The 12,116-nt window shown below is 38.2% G+C and overlaps 1 long non-coding RNA gene across 1 annotated transcript in view; it reads right to left on the bottom strand.

Annotated features, from left to right (window-relative positions):
- Positions 1-336: 336 nt before the first annotated feature.
- LOC306649734 overlaps positions 337-12,116 on the bottom strand; it is a 42,166-nt gene continuing 30,386 nt past the window's right edge. Inside the window, exon 5 of the long non-coding RNA XR_013760700.1 lies at positions 337-2,109. This is a non-coding gene — a long non-coding RNA (uncharacterized lncRNA). The remainder of the gene's footprint in view (positions 2,110-12,116) is intronic.

Below are 12,116 nucleotides of genomic sequence, written 5' to 3'. Positions count from 1 at the left end.
CTTTGCCTGGGGGTAGGGGTCTAAGGTGAAAGGAATAAAGGAAAGCCCAAAATTCTCCAAGATGTACAGGACCCTATGCCCCACTCAAATCTTCAGATATCTTTTTTTTCCCCTCTTTCCACATTTTTTATTGGTGCTTTATAGTTGTACATAATGATGGGATTTTTGTTACATATTCATACATGCACACAATATAACAATATAAGTTAGCCAATATCATTTCCCAGCACTTCCTCCCCTACCTCCCCATCTTCCACCACCTGGTACCTTTCCTCTACTGATCTCCCTTTGATTATCATGAGATTCTCCTCACACACTCACTTTTTTTTTCCTTTTCCCTCTCTAGCTTCCATATATGAGAGAAAACATATGAATCTTGACCTTCTGAGTTTGGCTTATTTCACTTAACATAATGGTCTCTAGTTCCATCCATTTTCCTGCAAATGACATGTACATTTCTCTTTTTTACCAAATAAATCCCCATTGTATATACATACCACATTTTCTTTATCCATTCATCCATTGATGGGCACCTAGGCTGGCTCATTAGTTTGTTGTGAATTGTGCTGCTATAAACATGGGTATGCATGTATAATTGCAGTATGATGATTTTGATTCCTTAGGATAAATATCAAGAAGTAGTATATCTGGGGCATGCCTAATCTTTTGGGCAATCTCCATATTGATATCCATAGTCCTTATACTAATTTACAATTCTACCAAAAGTGTAAAAGTGGTTTTTTTCCACATCCTGTCCAGTACTTATTATTTGTACTCTTGATGACTGTCATTCTGGATGATGTGAAATGAAATCTCAGTGGAGTTTTGATTTGCATTTTCCTAATTGCTAATGATGTGAACATTTTTTCATATATTGTTGACCATTTGTATTTCTTCTTTTGGGAAGTGTCTATTTAATTCATTTGCCCATTTATTAATTGGGTTATTTGATTTTTTGGTGTTAATTTTTTGAGTTCTTTGTATATTTTAGATTTTAATCCTCTGTCAGAGTAGTAGCTAGCAAAGATTTTCTCCCATTCTGTAGGTTCTCGTTTCACATTATTGTTTCTTTTGCTATGCAGAAGCTTTTTGATGCCATCCCATTTATTAACTCTTGGCATTATTTCCTGAGCTTTAGAGTTCCTATTGAGAAAGGCATTGTCTGTGCTTGTATGCTAGAATATAAACCCTACATTTTCTTCTAGGACTTGCATAGTTTTTGTCTAATTCCTAGGTCTTCAATCCATTTTTGACTTTATTTTTGTGCAGGGTGAGAGATAGGGTCTAGTTTTATTCTTCTACATAGGAACAACCAATTTTCCCAGTACCATGTGTTAAAAAGTCTGTTTTTCTCCACTGTATATTTTTGGCACCTTTGTCAAGGATTAAATGACTGTAGATGTGTGGATTTGTCTCTATGTCTTCTATTCTCCACCATTGATCTATGTATCTGTTTTTATGTAAGTACCATGCAGTTTTTGTTACTATAGCTCTGTAGTATAATTTAAAGTCAGGTATTATGGTGTGTCCAGCATTGGTTTTTTAGTTTAGAATTACTTTGGATACTCTGGGCCTTTTATTCCTCCAAATGAATTTTAGGACTTTTTTCTAGTTCTCTGAAGAATGTCATTGGTATTTTGATGGGGATTGCAATCTGTATATTGCTTTTGGTATTATGGCCATGTGAAGAATATTAACTCTACCTATTCACAAACATGGGAAGTCTTTTCATATTCTCAAAATTTCTTTTACTAGCACTGTGAACCCATATTCTCTATGTTCTGCTGTGACTTACATCCACAACCTTCAGATGCTTGCTGCTGGATACTGAATCACTTTACCCTTTCAGGGGAGCATATATTCAGTGATTGGTGTATAACTTCAAAAGTCCAGCTCCTTTGCCCTGAAGTAGGACAAACTCTAATGTGTCATTTATACTCCAGGACTTCTCCCAGATTTGCATTCTTTCTTATCCTATATTTCCTTGTTGGTTTTTCCCAGGAAGATTTCTTCAATAAATAATTTGCCCTTTAATCCTTGGTTCAGGGTCAGCTTCTAGAAGAATCTAAGCTAAGACAAACTGCTTCACTCTCCTGAACAAGAGAAATTCTGAAATGGAATACAGTAATTGTTACTATTTGGTTACAAGGGACATAACCCTCAAAGTACTAGCTTAGACAAGAAAGTGATGAATCAGAAGGATACTGCAGTATGTAAATAATCAAAAGAAGGAAAGAAGCCAAGAAGCAACTGGAATCATAGACATTAAACAAAACATCAGTATTCTCTTCTCAACTATATGTTTTATTCATGTCTGCTTTATTCTTTGAGAATAGTATTTCCATGTAGCTAGAGATACAATTGCCTACCTTTCCTCAACTTTGTCCCAAATTTGTCCAGTTTGGGACCAAATGGTCATCATGGGGCAAAGGAGTCATATAAGGACAATTGAGGCCATTGCTGTAGTCCTCAATGAGTTTCTTCTATTCTTAGCAAGAGAGGGATTTAACAACAAAATAGGAGGGGCTGGGCATGGTGGCACATGCCTATGATCCCAATGACTCAGGAGGCTAAGGCAGGAGGATTGCAAGTTTCAGGCCAGCCTGAGCAACTTGGTGAGGCCCTGTCTCCAAATAAAAAAATAAAAAGGAATTGGGATGTGTGGTTAAGCATTCCTAGGGTCAATACCTGGTACAGAGAGAGAGAGAGAGAGAGAGAGAGAGAGAGAGAGAGAGAGAGAGAGAGAAAAGAAAAAACAGGAGGGCTGGATGTGTTAACACACGCCTGTAATCTCAGCAACTCGGGAGTCTGGGGCAGAAGGATCACAAGTTCAAAGCCAGCATCAGCAATTTAGCAAGGCCCTAAGCAACTCAGTGAGACCCTGTCTCTAAATAAAATACAAAAATGGATTGGGGATGTGGCTCAGTGGTTAAGCATCCCTGGGTTCAATACCAAAGGGGGGGGGGGGAAAGGAGGGGGGGCTGGATTAAAAACTCTGGATGTCTACCACATCATTCTCTTGGTAAAAAGAACAATGAATTTGCCAGGCAAAGTGGCACATGCCTATAATTCAGCAACTCAGGAGGGTGAGGCAGGAAAATTGCAAGTTCAAGGCCAACCTCAGCAATTTAGCAACACCCTGTCTCAAAGGGCTGGGGTGTAGCTCAGTGGCAAAGTACTACTGGTTTCAATCCCCAATACAAAAAAAAAAGCAATGAACTTAAAAAAATAAAGAGGGCAGTGAACCCATGTTCACAACAGCAGTATTCACAATGGCCAAAATGAGGAAGTATTCTAATGTCCACAGACAGGTGACTTAATGAAGGAAATGGGGCATATATGTACAAAAGAATACTTTCAGTCTTAAAAAAGGAATGAAATTCTGATGAAACATGGATGAATCCTGAAAACATGCCAAATGAAATAAGTCAGACACAAAAGGACAGATATTGTATAAGTTCATTTATATGATGTACACAGAATAAGCAAATCCATAGAGACAGAAACTAGATTAGAGGTCACCAGGAGATAGAAGGAAGGGCTAACAGGGAGTTATGTTTTAACAGGTATAGGGTTTGACATGATGATGAAGTTTTTGAAGTGGAAAGAACAAGAACAATGTTGTCATGGTGGCAACAACTATATATACATTTCAGTACCTGGGATTGAACTCAGGAGCACTTAACCACTGAGACACATCACCAACCAGACCTTTTTAAAATTTTTTTAGAAGACAGGATCTCTCTGAGTTGCTTAGGGCCTTACTAAGTTGCCAAGGCTGGCTTTGGACTCACACTCCTCCTACCTCAGCCTCCCAAGCTGCTGGGATTGCAAATATATTTAATACTATTGAATTATGCACTTGAAAAGGGTTGGTAAACTTTATTATGTACACTTCACTGCATTTTTTTTAAAGCATTGCCTTAACTTCCACTTCTGACCAAGGTGAAATAACTATGACTAGACTATCCTCCCATTTGAGATGACATAAGAAAAATTAAAAAGACAAAATTCAAAGTTTTCAAGATCTCGGTCATCAGGCAATAAAGGACAATGATTCCTGAAAGGTGGGAATAAGAGGAATCCGAGGGCTGAGGTTGTAGCTCAGTGGTGAAGCGCTTGCCTAACGTGTGAGGCACTGGGTTCAATATTCAGCACCACATATAAATTAATTAATTAATTAATTAAAAAAAGGTCCATTGACACACACACACACAAAAAGAATTCTAAAATAGCCCCAGCTTGTTGCATTGAGAGAGTTTCTAGTGTGCAGCATGTGGAAGAGGAAGTGAGGTGGAGCCCACAGACTCCAACTTCAACACCCCTCTATCAGTAACGGACAGATCCAATAAGCAGAAAATCAGTAAGGATGTGACTGAACTCAACAGTATCATCAAGTCAACTAGATGTAATTGACAGTCATTGGATGCCTCATCCAATGACAACAGAATACACATTGTTCTCAAGTTCACATGAATCTTTCACCAAGACAGGCCATGTTCTAGATCACAACACACACTGGAACAAACTTAACTGAGTAGAAATTCTATGATGTATGCTCTCAGAACCAAATGGAATTAAACCAGACATTAATAACAGAAAGAGAGCTAGAGTTCTCCCTGCCAGTGATCTGAGGTGATCTTTCAAAAATGGTTTGCTATTCTCCTGACCCAGAAACCCCCACAAATCACGCATATCAGGAGGCTCAAGTTTTCATGTTCACTTTAAGAACACCCATAAAACTGCTCTGGCCATCAAGAATATGCACATCTGAAAACCCACCAAATATCCAAAAGATGTCACTTTAAAGAAGCAATGTGGGGCGGTCTAGAGGGAGGCTGCGTTCCTTGTCGCTCCGCAATGCCAGATTTAAGCAGAGGATATCTGTTTCTCGGTGAGGCAGTTTTTGCCGCTTATCGATCCCCTGCTCTTTACCCCATTTGTCTGCTGTGATGACCTGCAATCTGCCAGCATATCGACGCCTTTTTTGAGAGCAGATTGCTCACTGTCAGGCGTCTATCATCTGCCATTTACCTGCCTCTCGCCTATCCATCGCCTGCCTTACCCCTATCGATCACCCAATGCTCGAGGTTCACCTCCCGATTGCCCGATAGCTGCCAGCAGATTGACCGCAGACCGCCAGTGGAGAACCAGCTGCCTGCTGTTGCCTGGAAGTTCACTGTCACAGTACCTGCAGGTTTGATTACACGTGGCTGCCGCCATTTTGAGACAACAGCCAGGCCCTGTAGGACCCCTGGCCGGACTGACCGAGTCCCGTCTTCAGGATCCCTCAGCCCGACCAATCACTCCCTGCCTCTGGGGCCCTCACATCAACTGACTGCTCCCTGCTGCCAGGACCCCCAGACCAACTGACTGTGCCCTATCCCTGGGACCCCAGACCCACTGATTGCACCCGGCCTCCAGGATCCCACAATCACACCAAACACACTGGACCTCCAGGACCCCTGCCGGACCAACTGCATCCTGTCTCCAGGACCTCCAGCTGACCACGTCCACCCCTGAGCTGCAGCTCCCCATTTGCCAACAGATTTGGAAGCCAGAGCAACCATCTTGGATAATCCTGGAAGCCATAGCTCCGATCTTTGGGTGGGGCAAATCCCATCCTGCGACGCCTGCTGGAGGCTTGAAGCTCATTCTCAGGTACCTCTCATACATCAGGCTACTGAACACTGGGAGGTTTCATTACAATATGTCTATTATACAGTAGATTTTCTTTTTTCTCCTGTTTTAAAAAAAATATTTAAGCTTTTATTTCTTTACGTTTCTTGCTTTCTTTTCCTTCTGTTTACCTGTTCCCTCAGAGTCGCTTTCTCCCTTATTTACATGATGTTATTGTCCCCATAGGGGCTATTTGGTCTAGGATTGCATAGTGTCTGGTTTGGGCACTGCTAATATTGATCTCCCCTTAAAGAAAGGGTTTTAGAAACCTATAGGGCCACTATAAGCCTATAGGGGGAAATCTGCAATACCCCAGATCTGCAGCACTAGAGGGGAAGATACATGAACAACATGAAAAAACAAGGGAAGAAAATGATCCAAACAAATCTAGATTCTATAGTAATAGAATCCAATGACAGTATGTTAGAAAAAATGTCAGAAAAGGACTTCAGATTATACATGATTAAGATGATTCACGAAGCAAAGGATGAGATAAGAGAGCAAATGCAGGCAATGAATGATAATACCAATAAGCTGAAAGAGCACCTGCAGGAAGCAAAAGATCATTTCAACAAAGAGATAGAGATTCTCAAAAAAATAAAAAAATTAAAAAAAAAAAAAACGGAAATCCTTGAAATGAAGGAGACAATAAACCAAATAAAAAACTCAATGGAAAGCATCACCAACAGACTAGACCACTTGGAAGACAGAACCTCAGACAATGAAGACAAAATATTTAATCTTGAAAATAAAGTCACCCAAACAGAGAAGATGGTAAGAAATCATGAACAGAATCTCCAAGAACTATGGGACATCATGAAAAGACCAAATTTAAGAATTATTGGGATTGAGGAAGGCACAGAGATACAAACCAAAGGAATGAACAACCTATTCAATGAAATAATATCAGAAAATTTCCCAAACCTGAAGAATGAAATGGAAAATCAAATACAAGAGGCTTACAGAACACCAAATGCACAGAATCACAACAGATCCACACCAAGGCACATTATAATGAAAATGCCTAACATTCAAAATAAAGATAGGATTTTGAAGGCCGCAAGAGAAAAGCATCAGATTACATATAGGGGGAGACCAATACGGATAGCAGCAGACTTCTCAACCCAGACTCTAAAAGCTAGAAGGGCCTGGAACAACATATTTCAAGCTCTGAAAGAACATGGTTGCCAACCAAGAATCCTATACCCAGCAAAACTAACTTTCAGATTTGAAGATGAAATAAAATCCTTCCATGATAAACAAAAGTTAAAAGAATTTACAAATAGAAAGCCTGCACTACAGAATGTTCTCAACAAAATATTCCATGAGGAGGAAATGAAAAACAACAATGGAGGTCAGCAAAGGGAGGAACTACCTTAGAGAAAAACCACTCAAAGGAGAAACCAAGCCAACTTAAAAACCAAAAATCAGCCCAATGACTGGGGATACAAATCATTTCTCAATAATAACCCTGAACGTTAATGGTCTAAACTCATCAATCAAGACATAGACTGGCAGAATGGATTAAAAAGAAAGACCCAACAATATGCTGCCTGCAAGAGACTCATCTCATAGAAAAAGACATCCACAGACTAAAGGTGAAAGGATGGGAAAAAAACCTACCACGCACATGGACCCAGTAAAAAAGCGGGGGTTTCCATCCTTATATCAGATAAAGTGGACTTCAAGCCAAAGTTAGTCAGAAGGGATAAAGAAGAACATTTCATACTGCTTAAGGGAACCATAAATCAGGAAGACATAATGATAGTAAATATTTATGCCCCAAACAATGGTGCATCCCTGTACATCAAACAAATCCTTCTCAATTTCAAGAATCACATAGACCACAACACAATAATTCTGGGCAACTTTAACGCACCGCTGTCACCACTAGATAGATCTTCCAAACAAAATCCAACCAAAGAAACCATAGAACTCAATAACACAATCAATAACCTAGACTTAATAGACATATATAGAATATTCCATCCATCAACGAGCAGATACACTTTCTTCTCAGCAGCACATGGAACCTTCTCAAAAATAGACCATATGTTATGCCACAAAGCAGCCCTTAGGAAATGCAAAAAAAAAAATAGAGATACTGCCTTGTGTTCTATCAGATCATAATGGACTGAGAGTAGAAATCAATGACAAAGTAAAAAAAAGAAATTACTCCAACACTTGGAGACTAAATAATATGCTATTGAATGAAACATGGATAACAAAAAACATCAGGGAGGAGATTAAAAAATTCTTAGAGGTCAATGAGAATGATGATACAACATATCAAAATCTCTGGGACACTATGAAAATGGTACTAAGAGGAAAATTCATTGCATGGAGCGCATTCCAGAAAAGAATGAAAAGTCAACAATTAAATGACCTAACATTACAGCTCAAAGCCCTAGAAAAAGAAGAACAGAATAACAGCAAAAGTAGTAGAAGACAGGAAATAATTAAAATCAGAGCTGAAATCAATGAAATTGAAACAAAAGAAACTATTCAAAAAATTGACATAACAAAAAGTTGGTTCTTTGAGAAAGTAAACAAAATAGATAAACCCTTAGCCACACTAACAAAGAGAAGGAGAGAGAAGACTCAAATTACTAAAATACATGATGCAAAAGGAAATATCACAACAGACACCACTGAGATACAGAACATAACGAGAAGCTACTTTGAAAATCTGTATTCCAACAAAACAGAAAGTACCAAAGACATTGACAAATTTCTAGAGACATATGCTCCTCCCAAACTGAACCAGGAGGACATACACAATTTAAACAGATCAATATCAAGCAATGAAATAGAAGAAGCCATTAAAAATCTACCATCCAAGAAAAGCCTAGGACTAGATGGATTCTCAGTTGAGTTCTACAAGACTTTCAAAGAAGAACTCATTCCAATACTTCTCAAAGTATTCCAGGAAATAGAAAAGGAGGGAACCCTACCAAACTCATTCTATGAAGCTAATATCACCCTCATACCCAAACCAGGAAAAGACACATCAAGGAAAGAAAATTTTAGACCAATATCCTTGATGAATATAGATGCTAAGATCCTTAACAAAATATTGGCAAACCGTATCCAAAACATATCAAGAAAATTGTGCACCACAATCAAGTGGGGTTCATTCCTGAATGCAAGGATGGTTTAACATCCATAAATCAATAAACGTAATCCATCACATCAATAGACTTAAGGATAAGAATCATATGGTTATTTCAATTGATGCAGAAAAAGCATTTGATAATATACAACACCCCTTCATGCTGAAAACACTAGAAAAAATAGGGATAGTAGGAACATACCTGAACATTGAAAAGGCTATTTATGCTAAGCCCATGGCCAACATCATTCTTAATGGAGAAAAACTGAAACCATTCCCTTTAGAAACAGGAACATGACAGGGATGTCCTCTTTCACCACTTCTATTCAACATTGTCCTCGAAATTCTAGCCAGAGCAATTAGGCAGACTAAAGAAATTAAAGGGATACGAATAGGAAAAGAGGAACTTAAGCTGTCACTATTTGTGGATGACATGATTCTATATTTAGAGGATCCAGAAACCTCCTCCAGAAAACTTCTAGACCTCATCAATGAATTCAGCAAAATAGCAGGCTATAAAATCAACATGCATAAATCTACAGCATTTTTATACGCAAGCGATGAAACAGCTGAAAGGGAAATGAGGAAAACAACTCCATTTGCAATAGCCTCAAAAAAAAAAAAAAATACTTGGATATCAATCTAACCAAAGAGATAAAAGATCTCTACAATGAAAACTACAAAACACTGAAGAAAGAAATTAAGGAAGACCTTAAAAGATGGAAAGATCTCCCATGTTCTTGGATAGGCAGAATTAATATTGTCAAAATGGCCATACTATCAAAAGTGCTATACAGATTCAATGCAATTCCAATTAAAATCCCAATGACGTACCTCACAGAAATAGAGCAAGCAATCATGAAATTCATCTAGAAGAATAAGAAACCCAGAATAGCTAAAGCAATCCTTAGCAGGAAGAACGAAACAGGGGATGTCGCAATACCCGAACTTCAACTATACTACAAAGCAATAGTAACAAAAATGGCATGGTATTGGCACCAAAATAGACAGGTAGATCAATGGTACAGAATAGAGGACAGGGACACAAACCCAAATAAATACAATTTTCTAATACTAGACAAAGGTGCCAAAAATATGCAATGGAGAAAAGATAGCCTCTTCAACAAATGGTGCTGGGAAAACTGGAAATCCATATGTAACAGAATGAAACTAAACCCCTATCTCTCACCCTGCACAAAACTCAACTCACAATGGATCAAGGACCTTGAAATCAGACCAGAGACTCTGTATCTTATAGAAGAAAAAGTAGGTCCAAATCTTCACATTATTGGCTTAGGATCAGACTTCCTTAAAGGACTCCCATAGCACAAGAAATAAAAGCAAGAATCAATAACTGGGATAGATTCAAACTAAATAGCTTTCTCTCAGCAAAGGAAACTATCAGCAATGCGAAGAGAGAGCCTACAGAGTGGGAGAATATCTTTGCCTCTCATACTTCAGATAGAGCACTAATTTCCAGAATATATAAAGAACTCAAAAAACTCTACACCAAGAATACAAATAACCCAATCAACAAATGGGCTAAGGAAATGAACAGACACTTCACAGAAGATCTACAAGCAATCAACAGGTATATGAAAAAATGTTCAACATCTTTAGTAATAAGAGAAATGCAAATCAAAACTACACTAAGATTCCATCTCACCCCAATTAGAATGGCGATTATCAAGAACACAAGCAACAATAGGTGTTGGCGAGGATGTGGAGAAAAAGGTACACTCATACATTGCTGGTGGGACTGCAAATTAGTGCAGCCACTCTGGAAAGCAGTGTGGAGATTCCTTAGAAAACTTGGAATGGACCTACCATTTGACCCAGCTATCCCACTCCTCGGCCTATACCCAAAGGACTTAAAATCAGCACACTACAGAGATACAGCCACATCAATGTTCATAGCGGCTCAATTCACAATAGCCAGACTATGGAACCAACCTAGATGCCCTTCAGTTGATGAATGGATAAAGAAACTGTGGTATATATATACAATGAAATATTACTCAACTATAAAGAATAATAAAATTATGGCATTTGCAGGCAAATGGATGAAATTGGAGAATATCATGTTAAGTGAGATAAGCCAATCTCAAAAATCCAAAAGAGGAATGTTCTCACTGATAAGTGGATGATGACACTTAATGGGGGGTGGGAGTGGGACAAGAATGGAGGAAGGAGGGACTGTATAGAGGGAAAAGAGAGGTGGGAGGGGTGGGGGGGAAGGAAAAAAATAATGGAATGAATCAAACATCATTACTCTATGTAAATTTATGAATATGCAAATGGTATGCTGTTACTCCATGTACAAACAGAAACAACATGTATCCCATTTGTTTACAATAAAAATAAATTTAAAAAAAAAGAAGCAATGTGGGTAAATTGAAATCAGGATTTTTAGGAGATATCACCACTTGCATGCTGATAACAGCATCATGAACAAGGGTCAAGGTGGAGAAACAATTTATTTTCACAATGGCTGAATAATTAAAGGAGTATATTATTTGGCCCTTACAAATATTGGAAACCAGGCATTGGAGTCAATATTAAGAAGACTAAAATTATGCTAAGTGAAGGTCAAATACTGTATACTACTACTTACATTAGGTATTTAAAAGTGTCAAATTCTTGGAAACACCCCAGCAGTGTGGGAGGCTGAGGCAGAAGGATCATGTTTCAGGCCAGCCTCAACAACTTAGCAAGTCACTAAACAGCTCAGTGAGACCTCATCCTTAAATACAAAAAGGACTGGGATGTGGATCAGTCATTAAATGCCCCTAGGTCCTATTCCTGGTTAAAAAAAAAAAAAAAAAAATCATGGAAACAAAGTATCCCTGTTTGTTGCCATGGTATTGGGTTAGAGTAAGTGGGGTGCTGCTCCTCAATGGATATGCAATTTTAATTATATAAGATAAAGTACTTCTAGATATTTTTGTATAATTCTTTGCTTATAATTTAAAATACTGTAATGTGCACTTATAAATGTCTTTGAGTAAAAAAAAAAAAAAAAAAAAAACAATGTGGGGCTGGGGTTGTGGCTCAGTGGTGAAACATTTGCCTTGCATGTGTGAGGCACTGGGTTCGATCCTCAGCACCACATAAAAATCAAATAAATAAAGGTATTGAGTCCATCTACAATTAAAAATATTTTTTAAAAAGAAATTAAAGGAATAGAAAAAGATACTACTAACAACTAGTACCTGAAAGAGAGTTAAGGTGGTTATATTAACATCAAACAAAATAGACTTTAAGTTAAAAAAATGTTACAAGAGACAAAGAAGGTGGATCACGGTGCTGCACACCTACAACCCCA

This window comes from Sciurus vulgaris, assembly GCF_902686455.1.
Source record: "Sciurus vulgaris genome assembly, chromosome: 18".
Lineage (NCBI taxonomy): Eukaryota > Metazoa > Chordata > Mammalia > Rodentia > Sciuridae > Sciurus > Sciurus vulgaris.
This window is presented reverse-complemented; position numbering and strand designations above follow the sequence as displayed.